Source organism: Coregonus lavaretus (genome assembly GCF_964263955.1).
Source record: "Coregonus lavaretus genome assembly, chromosome: 15".
Classification (NCBI taxonomy): Eukaryota; Metazoa; Chordata; class Actinopteri; order Salmoniformes; family Salmonidae; genus Coregonus; species Coregonus lavaretus.
Genome location: NC_140002.1, coordinates 6,615,973 through 6,629,513, shown reverse-complemented (window position 1 = coordinate 6,629,513; position 13,541 = coordinate 6,615,973). Strand labels below are relative to the sequence as shown.

Below are 13,541 nucleotides of genomic sequence, written 5' to 3'. Positions count from 1 at the left end.
CCTGAATGAAACAATGTTGCTTATGTTTTAGCCTACAGCAAGTCAAGGTATGTGGGGATGAGTTTCCTAGCAGCCTCTTTACAGTCCCTCACTTTTACTTTTGCTTTCTCACATAGGATATGGCTAACAGCTTATAACAAAGCATGAACATGTATTACTGCTTTATTATCAATACACAATTGAGTGTATTACAGTATTATATTCTTACACAAACAACAACAAAATACACAACCATGTTTTTACCAATCTTCTGTGAAAACATTGCTAAGGTAGCCACTAAGACCTTATTCATTCTTATCCTATCCTTGGATATTTACATTATGCAAACTCACCTTAAATGCAGTGAGACGATGATATTCCATAGTAAAATATCCTAAATATAAATAACGTTTGAGGGACCCAAGTATAAAAGGCTTGCACTGTGTTTTAATGGCAGTCCATTTTACTTTCACTTTTTGTTTTGATTGAATGGGGGAGGGCTCTGGTATAGAAGCTATGCGCGTCTATATAAAGGAAATAGATTTTTGATCAGCTCAGGAAATGTAAGCATATTAGTGATGATATTGCAAATATACACTGAGTGTACAAAACATGAATGACATAGACTGACCAGGTGAATCCAGGTGAAAGCTATGATCCCTTATCGATGTCACTTGTTAAATCCACTTCAATCAGTGTAGATAAAGGGGAGGAGACAGGTTAAATAAGGATTTTTAAGCTTTGAGACAACTGAGACATCGAGTGTGTATGTGTACCATTCAGAGGGTGAATAGGCAAGGCTTAAAATCGAAGTGCCTTTGAACAGGGTATGGTAGTAGGTGCCAGGTGCACCAGTTTGTGTCAAGAACTGCAACGCTGCTGGTTTTCTTTCACACTCAACAGTTTCTCGTGTGTATCAAGAATGGTCCACCACCCAAAGGACATCCAGCCAACTTGACACAACTGTGGGAAGCATTGGAGTCAACATGGGCCATCATCCCTCTGGAACGCTTTCGAAACCTTGTAGAGTCCATGCCCGACGAATTGAGGCTGTTCTGAGGGAGTAAGCAAAATATCGGGACGTCCGCAACAACTAAGAGCGTTGAAGCATGAGGCTAAAATGATCTACTGTTTTGGCCCAGTAGCTACCACATTGTATCAGTGTGAAGCACACTCGTGCACATGCGTAGGTACTATGTGTGACAGTGAGTTTATCTTAATACCTGCGGTGCTGCTCGTGGCAAATGTCATAACGCTGAGTCTACCTTTAATGCCTGGACTGAGTGATAAGACTCTGATATCTTAAACATATCTAGGAATAAAACAAATACAATGGAGAGTACGACTTACTACAAAAGAGAACAAATTAGTATGATTGAGTCCATGTTGCAGCTCCGTAGAATGTCCAATAAATTATATTTCTTGTCCATCTTTTCAAGGGCGTCCTCAACCGATTGTAGGAGAGAAATAATGTATGTTTTAAAAACTTTGAAGTTAGCAATGTACATTCCCTGCCCACCTCAGGATTTCCCCCTTTCTAACCTCAATTTTGCTGCGTTTGTGAGGTGTAGCCATAATTCACTTGTCACATAACCTTATTGTCACTATATCTGTATTGTAATTTTTTTGGCAATAAACACTCAAACTCTTTGTAGCTATAGTGCATGTGTGAGATTTTCTGCTAGCCTCTAATCTAGACCTACTCAATAAAGATAACTTCTTACCTCCACTGCTCTAAGGGAGTGAAGATGACCTCTGGTGCTGTGACTCTGTTCCTCCTGGCAGCGTCTCTCAGTATGGCCTCAGCCTCCCCCCATCTTCCCTGAGACAGCAGCCATCTGGGAGACTCTGGGATGAACCAATCAAACATACAGTACATTAGGTAGTACAGTTAGACCAGGTCCAGGGCACCAAGAGCCACCTCCTGTCACGGATTAAGGAGGCCACCGCTGGCATGAACATTTGGCCCAAACCAGATCCCACAGGTCAAAGGTGTATTGTGCTTATTGGATAAATCTGACATTTGCATGGAAGTTGGACAGTTAAGAATTAATGTTAGTTTATTATTACAGTTTGTCACAAACCTAACACATAAGCTACCACATAGTTGGAGAATCCACCAAAGCCCACAAAGAAGAAGATGGCGCTGAATGCCTTCCAGTTTGGGGTGAATAACTGGGCGAAGATGGCTACAGTCTGTAACATCATCATGGAAAAAAGCATCGGCCTTGATGATTCCATACATTTTTGGTATAAGAAGTTATGAACAGCTCTAATGGGCTTATTATTTAGATTATTTCTGGAAATGAACAGATACACTTTGAAGATATGGAAGTAAGAAAAGTATTCCCCGTGAACTGCTCCATTCCAAATCAAGTCTATCAACTGTTAAGTCATAACATCCTTTTTGTCGCATGATACTTTTCATTTTGATAACGCAACGTAAGAACCACAGAAGTTCTTATGAATGTTATTCTTCTTTGTTCTTTCCAAACTTGTCTTTGTAATACACACCTGTCGGACAGCTGTCCTGTGATGAAGTCTTGAACCAGAACATCAAGGAACTATATTGAGGAAATCAGAGGCTCTTTGTACTCAATGTCACATAACATGACCCACTGCAAAACAAACAAATAAACCATTAGAGTTAGAAAGAGAACTCTAGATGGATAAAACCTGTTTTAGCATGGACATTGCCATTGAGGGCTTCCACCATTTTAAAGTTGTCAACTGGGTAAGACTTCCTATAGTCCCAGTTGGTATTAGATAGAATGTCGCGGCCCCGCCCCCCAGTGGGAAAAACAACCTGTGGTTACCCGATTGTCTCACAGCAAATACTTGACCTTTTTCAAATGCAATTTTCTTGTTGTCTGCTTGTTTTAGTCAATTACAAAACTACATTGAAGAAAAGTACAACATGTCTAAAGATTACTTTTCAACATTGCCTGCTCCCGACAAATATAATATTGTAGGGCTTCCCTAATGCCCCTTTCATGACGGTGCTAGCAGCCACGTGAGTGAGTGCTAGCTAGCTACCAACCAGAACATTAAGCTAGCCAAGATCCAACAACACAAACAAACAGACTATACAGCTACAAGTAGTGAGTGGAGTTACAAATGGACTATACTAAACAAGTTAAATATCTTACCTGTAATTACATGTTTTCCACACACATAGCTATGTGTAGCCTACTTGGACACAGGGGCTATGTTCCAAAATGCATACTTGTGTTCTACCTAGACTGTATGGCAAGAACAAAAAGGCAAGTATGTACTAAGTTTACAGGAAGTTCTATAAGCGTACTTGGGAGGTCTGGAAAACAAAGCACGCATGGGAGCATACTTTTTTGTTCCCTTCACCGGGGAGGCTATCCCATAACACCTTGCGACACAGTGAAAATTCCCAAACTTCCAACTTGAGAGAAAATGTTCCAGAGGAAGAAGTCTGTAAAATGTAAGTATTATGTTTATCTATTCACCAAATTATGAAAAAAAAAAGAAAGGAAAATCAGTTTCATATGAATTTTGAATTAAAATGTTGAGTCACTGCTGTTTATCAGCCAGCTAGCCAAGCTAAGTTAGCTCGTTGGACACGATGGCTAGCTAGCAGGCGATCTAGTCCTGGTTATCAGCTGTTTAGGGATGTACAACTAAACAAACTAATCGTCAAATCAGCAGTGTCAATTGTGAACATCCAGACAGTTTTCTTTATCCTGAATTGGTGAACTTGCTTGCCAGCTAATCATTTACATTTTACATTTACGTCATTTAGCAGACGCTCTTATCCAGAGCGACTTACAAATTGGTGCATTCACCCTATAGCCAGTGGGATAACCACTTTACAATTTTTTGAAATTATTATTATTATTTTTTTTTTTTGGGGGGGGGGGGGTAGAAGGATTACTTTATCCTATCCCAGGTATTCCTTAAAGAGGTGGGGTTTCAAATGTCTCCGGAAGGTGGTGAGTGACTCCGCTGTCCTGGCGTCGTGAGGGAGCTTGTTCCACCATTGGGGTGCCAGAGCAGCGAACAGTTTTGACTGGGCTGAGCGGGAACTATGCTTCCGCAGAGGAAGGGGAGCCAGCAGGCCAGAGGTGGATGAACGCAATGCCCTCGTTTGGGTGTAGGGACTGATCAGAGCCTAAAGGTACGGAGGTGCCGTTCCCCTCACTGCTCCATAGGCAAGCACCATGGTCTTGTAACGGATGCGAGCTTCAACTGGAAGCCAGTGGAGTGTGCGGAGGAGGGGGGTGACGTGAGAGAACTTGGGAAGGTTGAACACCAGACGGGCTGCGGCATTCTGGATGAGTTGTAGGGGTTTAATGGCACAGGCAGGGAGCCCAGCCAACAGCGAGTTGCAGTAATCCAGACGGGAGATGACAAGTGCCTGGATTAGGACCTGTGCCGCTTCCTGTGTAAGGCAGGGTCGTACTCTCCGAATGTTGTAGAGCATGAACCTGCAGGATCGGGTCACCGCCTTGATGTTAGCGGAGAACGACAGGGTGTTGTCCAGGGTCACGCCAAGGCTCTTCGCACTCTGGGAGGAGGACACAACGGAGTTGTCAACCGTGATGGCGAGATCATGGAACGGGCAGTCCTTCCCCGGGAGGAAGAGCAGCTCCGTCTTGCCAGGGTTCAGCTTGAGGTGGTGATCCGTCATCCATACTGATATGTCTGCCAGACATGCAGAGATGCGATTCGCCACCTGGTTATCAAAAGGGGGAAAGGAGAAGATTAGTTGTGTGCTAATGACATACGCAGCGAATCGTTTTTTCCCCAATTTGTTTTCATGACATTGGCTTGGCAGGACAAAATAGTTGTGCCCGACTAGTTTGGAGGGTAGACATTTGAACAAAATCTGATTAAAAATGTAATAAATGCAGCAGGCTGTGTTCTGTTTAATCTAAGCTTTCTAGTCAGCCAAGTTATTTGTGCATTTAATATTGCAGATTGATTGTGTCTTTTATCAATGTAATTGTCTGCATCATTTCCAATCCCCCATATATATTTTTATTTAAAAATATATACTGTATATATTATTTTAAATATATATATATAATTTTTTTTGTGTGTGATATGTTTCTTTAATTATTTTCCCCTAATCCTACAACCCCTCCCTTAATTGGAGTAAACTAATGGACAACAACACTTAGGCTTCTACTTCCAGCTTATACATACTATATACATTTTACGGACACAGTATATTTTACATGGGTTATCCTTAAATTGTTTTTAGTCCCATCCTCCAGCTACACCATTCAGTTTCAGTTTTGATTTGTATTTGCCATATATTTTTCAACTGTGCTGTTTCATAAATGTTCTGAACCTTTCTATTCTCATAGTTTTTACAGATAGTAAATTAAGAAATTGTTGTTTTGCTAAGATTATTATTACATTATTGATAGATTGACTATGACTTTTCAAATCACCCAGCAGTGCTATTTGCAGAGTTAGCTCCAAGTAAATGTTGCAATTCTTCAGCCATTCCTGAACATGTGACAAAAGACAAGCTACATATGGACAGTACCAAAACAAATTATGTAATGATTCTGTCTCTTCGTAGCAAAATCTTCAGAGTTGGGATGGTTGTGTCCCCCATTCTATACCATTCTATTGGTTGCAAGACTTTTGTATAATAATTTAAATTGAAAAACTCTACGTTTTGAATTCGGTGTTGTTTTGTGTATCAGTTCCTAAACCAGGTGCCATGGAATCGGTACATCGGAAATCTCTTCCGAACTATTTTGCAATCTGTATGGCACAGCTGTACATTTTTTGGCCCTTAAATGACACTAGTATACTTTTTTATTTATGAAAATATTATTTTACCAATTTTGATCTTTAATGCAGGGCCGACTTCCACTTGCCCCTTCAATTTTTGCAGTAATGCTGTGATTAGTTGCTTGTAATTTTGGAGAGAGCAGACATATCCATATATTTTTGTTAGCTGCATGTGACAACTCCACCAGTCCTATTTATGATATAATTTACAAAGATTATACCGTTTGTATTTATTTTTCTCCAAAAATAAATAATTATTTTTTGAGATTTAAAAAAAACCCATAAGCAAATAGGTAAACTGGGATATGACTAAAGAGTTAATCAGGGTGATTTTTCAACAAATAGAGAGGTATTTTGCTTTCAACTTTCCATTGAAATGTATTGCAGTGAGATCATTTCTTTCTTTCAGGATATGAATACCGAGTACAGTTGAAGTCGGACGTTTACATACACTTAGGTTGGAGTCATTCAAACTCGTTTTTCAACTACTCCACAAATTTGTTAACAAACTATAGTTTTGGCAAGTCGGTTAGGACATCTACTTTGTGCATGACACAAGTAATTTTTCCAACAATTGTTTACAGACAGATTATTTCACTTATAATTCACTGTATCACAATTCCAGTGGGTCAGAAGTTTACATACACTAAGTTGACTGTGCCTTTAAACAGCTTGGAAAATTGCAGAAAATGATGTCATGGCTTTAGAAGCTTCTAATAGGCTAATTGACATCACTTGAGTCAATTGGAGGTGGACCTTGTGGATGACTCTTTGCTTGACATCATGGGAAAATCAAAAGAAATCAGCCAAGACCTGAGAAACAAAATTGTAGACCTCCACAAGTCTGGTTCATCCTTGGGAGCAATTTCCAAACGCCTGAAGGTACCACGTTCATCTGTACAAACAATAGTACGCAAGTATAAACACCATGGGACCACGCAGCCATCATACCTGTCACGCCCTGGCTCTGGGACTCTGTTATGTTGAGCCAGGGTGTGTTGTTTTTGTGTGCTAGGTTGAGTAGCTAGTTTATTTTGTTTCTATGTTGGCCGGTGTGGTTCTCAATCAGAGGCAACGTGAATCAGCTGTTGCTTGTTGTCTCTGATTGGGAACCATACTTAGGCAGCCTGTTTTCCACAGTGTGTTGTGGGATCTTGTTCCGTATGGTTTGTGTTGTAACCAAGGACTTCACGTTTCGTATCATTTATTGTTTTGTTCGCTGATAAATAAAGTATGTTCACATATCACGCTGCGCATTGGTCCACTTCCTCCGACGATCGTGACAGAAGATCCCACCATAATTGGACCAAGCAGCGTGTCCAGGAGCCAACGCCAGAGGTGACTCTGATGAATATCAACCTCGACTGGGTCAAGCAGCGTGAGGAGGAGAGAGGCTGGACTTTGGAGCAGAGGAGCGAGAGTCTGGCGAGAGCCATGGAGGTCTGGCCCATGGGGAGGAGAGACGGCCAGACATTTTTTAGGGGGGGCTCACGCCGTGGATGACGGGGCAGCAGGAGGCCGGGATAGAGTGGTTCAGCGGGTTGGCATAGGAGGCCGCCAGGTTACGGGAGTCACTGGTCACCAGGGGGAAGGAGAATGTAGAGGCACGGCGAGAGGTACTGGGGTGTGTTGCCAGTCCGGTCCGGCCCGTTCCTGATCCCCACGTAGGGCCAGTGGTGTGTGTCCCCAGTACGGTCCGGCTTGTTCCTGTCCCTCGCACAGAGCCTGTGGTGCGCGTCGCCAGCCCGGTCCGGCATGTTCCTGCCCCTCGCACCAAGCCTGTGGTGCGCGTCGTCAGCCCGGTCCGGCCTGTTCCTGCTCCCCGCACCAAGCCAGTGGTGCGCTTCGTCAGCCCTGTTCGGCCCGTCCCTGCTCCCCGCACCAAGCCAATGGTGCGCGTCGTCAGCCCGGTCCGGCCCGTTCCTGCTTCCCGCACCAAGCCAGTGGTGCGCGTTGTCAGCCCGTTTTGGTTCGTTCCTGCTCCCCGCACCAAGCCAATGGTGCGCGTCGTCAGCCCGGTCCGGCCCGTTCCTGCTTCCCGCACCAAGCCAGTGGTGCGCGTCGTCAGCCCGTTTTGGTTCGTTCCTGCTCCCCGCACCAAGCCAATGGTGCGCGTCGTCAGCCCGGTCCGGCCTGTTCCTGCTCCCCGCACCAAGCCAGTGGTGCGCTTCGTCAGCCCTGTTCGGCCCGTCCCTGCTCCCCGCACCAAGCCAATGGTGCGCGTCTTCAGCCCGGTCCGGCCCGTTCCTGCTTCCCGCACCAAGCCAGTGGTGCGCGTCGTCAGCCCGTTTTGGTTCGTTCCTGCTCCCCGCACCAAGCCAATGGTGTGCGTCGTCAGCCCGGTCCGGCCTGTTCCTGCTCCCCGCACCAAGCCAGTGGTGCGCTTCGTCAGCCCAGTTCGGCCCGTCCCTGCTCCCCGCACCAAGCCAATGGTGCGCGTCATCAGCCCGGTCCGGCCCGTCCCTGCTCCCCGCACCAAGCCTGTGGTGCGCGTCGTCAGTCCGGCACAGCCCGTGCCTGTTCCACCGGTGCCTGGTCCGGCACCGGTCAGCTGCTCCACTCCGGAGCTAGAGCAATCCGCTCCACCAGTGTTCAGTCCAGCTCCGGCCAGCAGGGCCAGACCGGACCAGGGGCGCTTTGGGGGGTTAGAGAGGGAGTGGGGATCATGCCCGGAGCCGGAACCGCCTCCGAGGAGGAATGCCCACCCGGCCCTCCCCTGTTCGGTTAATGTTTGGCGCGGTCGCAGTCCGCGCCTTTGGGGGGGGGGAGGGGGGGGGAACTGTCACGCCCTGGCTCTGGGACTCTGTTATGTTGAGCCAGGGTATGTTGTTTTTGTGTGCTAGGTTGAGTATCTAGTTTATTTTGTTTCTATGTTGACCGGTGTGGTTCTCAATCAGAGGCAACGTGAATCAGCTGTTGCTTGTTGTCTCTGATTGGGAACCATACTTAGGCAGCCTGTTTTCCACAGTGTGTTGTGGGATCTTGTTCCGTATGGTTTGTGTTGTAACCAAGGACTTCACGTTTCGTATCGTTTATTGTTTTGTTCGCTGATAAATAAAGTATGTTCACATATCACGCTGCGCATTGGTCCACTTCCTCCAACGATCGTGACAATACCGCTCCGGAAGGAGACGCGTTCTGTCTCCTAGAGATGAACGTACTTTGGTGCGAAAAGTGCAAATCAATCCCAGAACTACAGCAAAGGACCTTGTGAAGATGCTGGAGGAAACAGGTACAAAAGTATCTATATCCACAGTAAAAACGTGTCCTATATCGACATAACCTGAAAGGCCTCTCAGCAAGGAAGATGCCACTGCTCCAAAACCGCCATAAAAAAGCCAGACTACGGTTTGCAACTGCACATGGGGACAAAGATTGTACTTTTTGGAGAAATGTCCTCTGGTCTGATGAAACAAAAATAGAACTGTTTGGCCATAATGACCATCGTTATGTTTGGAGGAAAAAGGGGGTCCCTTGCAAGCCGAAGAACACCATCCCACCCGTGAAGCACGGGGGTGGCAGCATCATGATGTGGGGATGCTTTGCTGCAGGATGGACTGGTGCTCTTCACAAAATAGATGGCATCACGAGGAAGGAAAATTATGTGGATATATTGAAGCAACATCTCAAGACATCAGTCAGGAAGTTAAAGCTTGGTCACAAATGGATATTCCAAATGGACAATGACCCCAAGCATACTTCCAAAGTTGTGGCAAAATGGCTTAAGGACAACAAAGTCAAGGTATTGGAGTGGCCATCACAAAGCCCTGACCTCAATCCTATGGAACATTTGTGGGCAGAACTGAAAAGGCGTGTGCGAGCAAGGAGGCCTACAAACCTGACTCAGTTACACCAGCTCTGTCAGGAGGATTGGGCCAAAATTCACCCAATTTATTGTGGGAAGCTTGTGGAAGGCTACCTGAAACGTTTGACCCAAGTTAAACAATTTAAAGGCAATGCTACCAAATACTAATTGAGTGTATGTAAACTTCTGACCCACTGGGAATGTGATGAAAGAAATAAAAGCTGAAATAAATCACTCTCTACTATTATTCTGACATTTCACATTCTTAAAATAAAGTGGTGATCCTAACTGACCTCAGACAGGGAATTAATTTTTACTAGGATTAAAAGTCAAGAATTGTGAAAAACTGAGTTTAAATGTATTTGGCTAAGGTGTATGTAAACTTCCGACTTCAACAGTATACAGTGGGGAAAATATGTATTTAGTCAGCCACCAATTGTGCAAGCTCTCCCACTTAAAAAGATGAGAGAGGCCTGTAATTTTCATCATAGGTACACGTCAACTATAACAGACAAAATGAGAAAAAACATTCCAGAAAATCACATTGTAGGATTTTTAATGAATTTATTTGCAAATTATGGTGGAAAATAAGTATTTGGTCAATAACAAAAGTTTCTCAATACTTTGTTATATACCCTTTGTTGGCAATGACACAGGTCAAACGTTTTCTGTAAGTCTTCACAAGGTTTTCACACACTGTTGCTGGTATTTTGGCCCATTCCTCCATGCAGATCTCCTCTAGAGCAGTGATGTTTTGGGGCTGTCGCTGGGCAACACGGACTTTCAACTCCCTCCAAAGATTTTCTATGGGGTTGAGATCTGGAGACTGGCTAGGCCACTCCAGGACCTTGAAATGCTTCTTACGAAGCCACTCCTTCGTTGCCCGGGCGGTGTGTTTGGGATCATTGTCATGCTGAAAGACCCAGCCACGTTTCGTCTTCAATGCCCTTGCTGATGGAAGGAGGTTTTCACTCAAAATCTCACGATACATGGCCCCATTCATTCTTTCCTTTACACGGATCAGTCGTCCTGGTCCCTTTGCAGAAAAACAGCCCCAAAGCATGATGTTTCCACCCCCATGCTTCACAGTAGGTATGGTGTTCTTTGGATGCAACTCAGCATTCTTTGTCCTCCAAACACGACGAGTTGAGTTTTTACCAAAAAGTTATATTTTGGTTTCATCTGACCATATGACATTCTCCCAATCCTCTTCTGGATCATCCAAATGCACTCTAGCAAACTTCAGACGGGCCTGGACATGTACTGGCTTAAGCAGGGGGACACGTCTGGCACTGCAGGATTTGAGTCCCTGGCGGCGTAGTGTGTTACTGATGGTAGGCTTTGTTACTTTGGTCCCAGCTCTCTGCAGGTCATTCACTAGGTCCCCCGTGTGGTTCTGGGATTTTTGCTCACCGTTCTTGTGATAATTTTGACCCCACGGGGTGAGATCTTGCGTGGAGCCCCAGATCGAGGGAGATTATCAGTGGTCTTGTATGTCTTCCATTTCCTAATAATTGCTCCCACCGTTGATTTCTTCAAACCAAGCTGCTTATCCATTGCAGATTCAGTCTTCCCAGCCTGGTGCAGGTCTACAATTTTGTTTCTGGTGTCCTTTGACAGCTCTTTGGTCTTGGCCATAGTGGAGTTTGGAGTGTGACTGTTTGAGGTTGTGGACAGGTGTCTTTTATACTGATAACAAGTTCAAACAGGTGCCATTAATACAGGTAACGAGTGGAGGAAAGAGGAGCCTCTTAAAGAAGAAGTTACAGGTCTGTGAGAGCCAGAAATCTTGCTTGTTTGTAGGTGACCAAATACTTATTTTCCACCATAATTTTCAAATAAATTCATTAAAAATCCTACAATGTGATTTTCTGGATTTTTTTTTTTCATTTTGTCTGTCATAGTTGACGTGTACCTATGATGAAAATTACAGGCCTCTCTCATCTTTTTAAGTGGGAGAACTTGCACAATTGGTGGCTGACTAAATACTTTTTTCCCCCACTGTATATATAAATATATACACAACAGTAGACAATATAATGCTATTACATCATAGTTTAATGTCCCTTGGTCCTACAGCATCTGCCATCTTAAGAGTTGGAATGTTCACGACTGGTTTGCCTTCAACCACTTTTTCAGGTTTGCCTTGAAGCAAGTATAGGTATGGCACTCTCTCACATTGGTTGGCATGTTGTTCCATTATCTAGACGCTCTGACTGAAAAAGCTGTCTGGACAAATTTGATGGACCTAAACTGAGTTGAGCAGTCCCCCCTGGTTGAAGCCTCTGTTTTTTTCTGTTGTCCTGGTATTGTCCTTGCAATATGTAACAAACAGCTTAAGAGGTGGTGGGGCAAGGTCATGAGTGATCTTAAACAGCAGAGACATAAGAAGCTGTCAAAGCTCCGTAGGTTCAATTTCTATATGATATTGCAGTGGTGATATGTGTTTGGTTTTTTGTCCAGCACTTTCAGAGTTTGTTTATAGAGCTTTTGAAGTGGTTTCATTGCTGTGATATTAGCTTGTGACCAGGTTGTGACACAATACGAGAGATGGGACAAAATCATTGAGTGCATGTACAGTTTAGCAGCATCTGTTGACAATTGGTTTCTGATAAATTTGATATTTACCAGGTTGCGTTTTGCTGTTCAAGTTACATTTGTATACATTTTTTGAAGGATAGGTTAGAGTCAATAATTATTCCTAATTATTTAAAATATGACACCTCTTCGATCCTCTGTCCCTTTACAGTTACAGTACCTCAGGCTGATGGGTCTCACTGTTGCTGATGGAGAAAAACATGCAGACAGTTTTTGTTATGTTCAATGTTAAACATGAGTGGTCCAACCAGTCAGCTATTTTGTCCATTGATGCTGTAAGTTTACGAGCAGCCTGTTGCTTTGTCTTGGCATGGACATAGAAGACTGTGTCGTCTTAATACATCTGCATTTTGATCACGGGACATACAGAGGGCAGGTCATTGTCATGGAAATCCAACACAGGGACACAATGTCAATATTAAATGAATCACTCTTTATTGTCAGCAAGCTGGAGAGGTCACAGTCAAACTTAGATGCATACAGTGAGGGAAAAAAGTATTTGATCCCCTGCTGATTTTGTACGTTTGCCCACTGACAAAGAAATGATCAGTCTATAAATTTAATGGTAGGTTTATTTGAACAGTGAGAGACAGAATAACAACAAAAAAATCCAGAAAAATGCATATCCAAAATGATATAAATTGATTTGCATTTTAATGAGGGAAATAAGTATTTGACCCCCTCTCAATCAGAAAGATTTCTGGCTCCCAGGTGTCTTTTATACAGGTAACGAGCTGAGATTAGGAGCACACTCTTAAATGGAGTGCTCCTAATCTCAGCTTGTTACCTGTATAAAAGACACCTGTCCACAGAAGCAATCAATCAATCAGATTCCAAACTCTCCACCATGGCCAAGACCAAAGAGCTTTCCAAGGATGTCAGGGACAAGATTGTAGACCTACACAAGGCTGGAATGGGCTACAAGACCATCGCCAAGCAGCTTGGTGAGAAGGTGACAACAGTTGGTGCGATTATTTCAAATGGAAGAAACACAAAATAACTGTCAATCTCCCTCGGCCTGGGGCTCCATGCAATATCTCACCTTGTGGAGTTGCAATGATCATGAGAACGGTGAGGATCTTGTCAATGATCTCAAGGCAACTGGGACCATAGTCACCAAGAAAACAATTGGTAATACACTACGCTGTGAAGGACTGAAATCCTGCAGCGCCCGCAAGGTCCCCCTGCTCAAGAAAGCACATATACATGCCCGTCTGAAGTTTGCCAATGAACATCTGAATGATTCAGAGGAGAACTGGGTGAAAGTGTTGTGGTCAGATGGGACCAAAATGGAGCTCTTTGGCATCAACTCAATTCGCCGTGTTTGGAGGAGGAGGAATGCTGCCTATGACCCCAAGAACACCATCCCCACCGTCAA

At 44.1% G+C, this 13,541-nt stretch overlaps 1 protein-coding gene across 1 annotated transcript in view; it reads right to left on the bottom strand.

Moving 5' to 3' along the window:
* Positions 1-462, bottom strand: part of LOC311142944 (long-chain-fatty-acid--CoA ligase 6-like) — a 129,338-nt gene extending 128,876 nt beyond the window's left edge. Inside the window, exon 1 of the mRNA XM_084178707.1 lies at positions 333-462. The gene's annotated coding sequence lies outside the window, so the exon portion shown is untranslated. The remainder of the gene's footprint in view (positions 1-332) is intronic.
* Between the last annotated feature and the right edge of the window lie 13,079 nt (positions 463-13,541).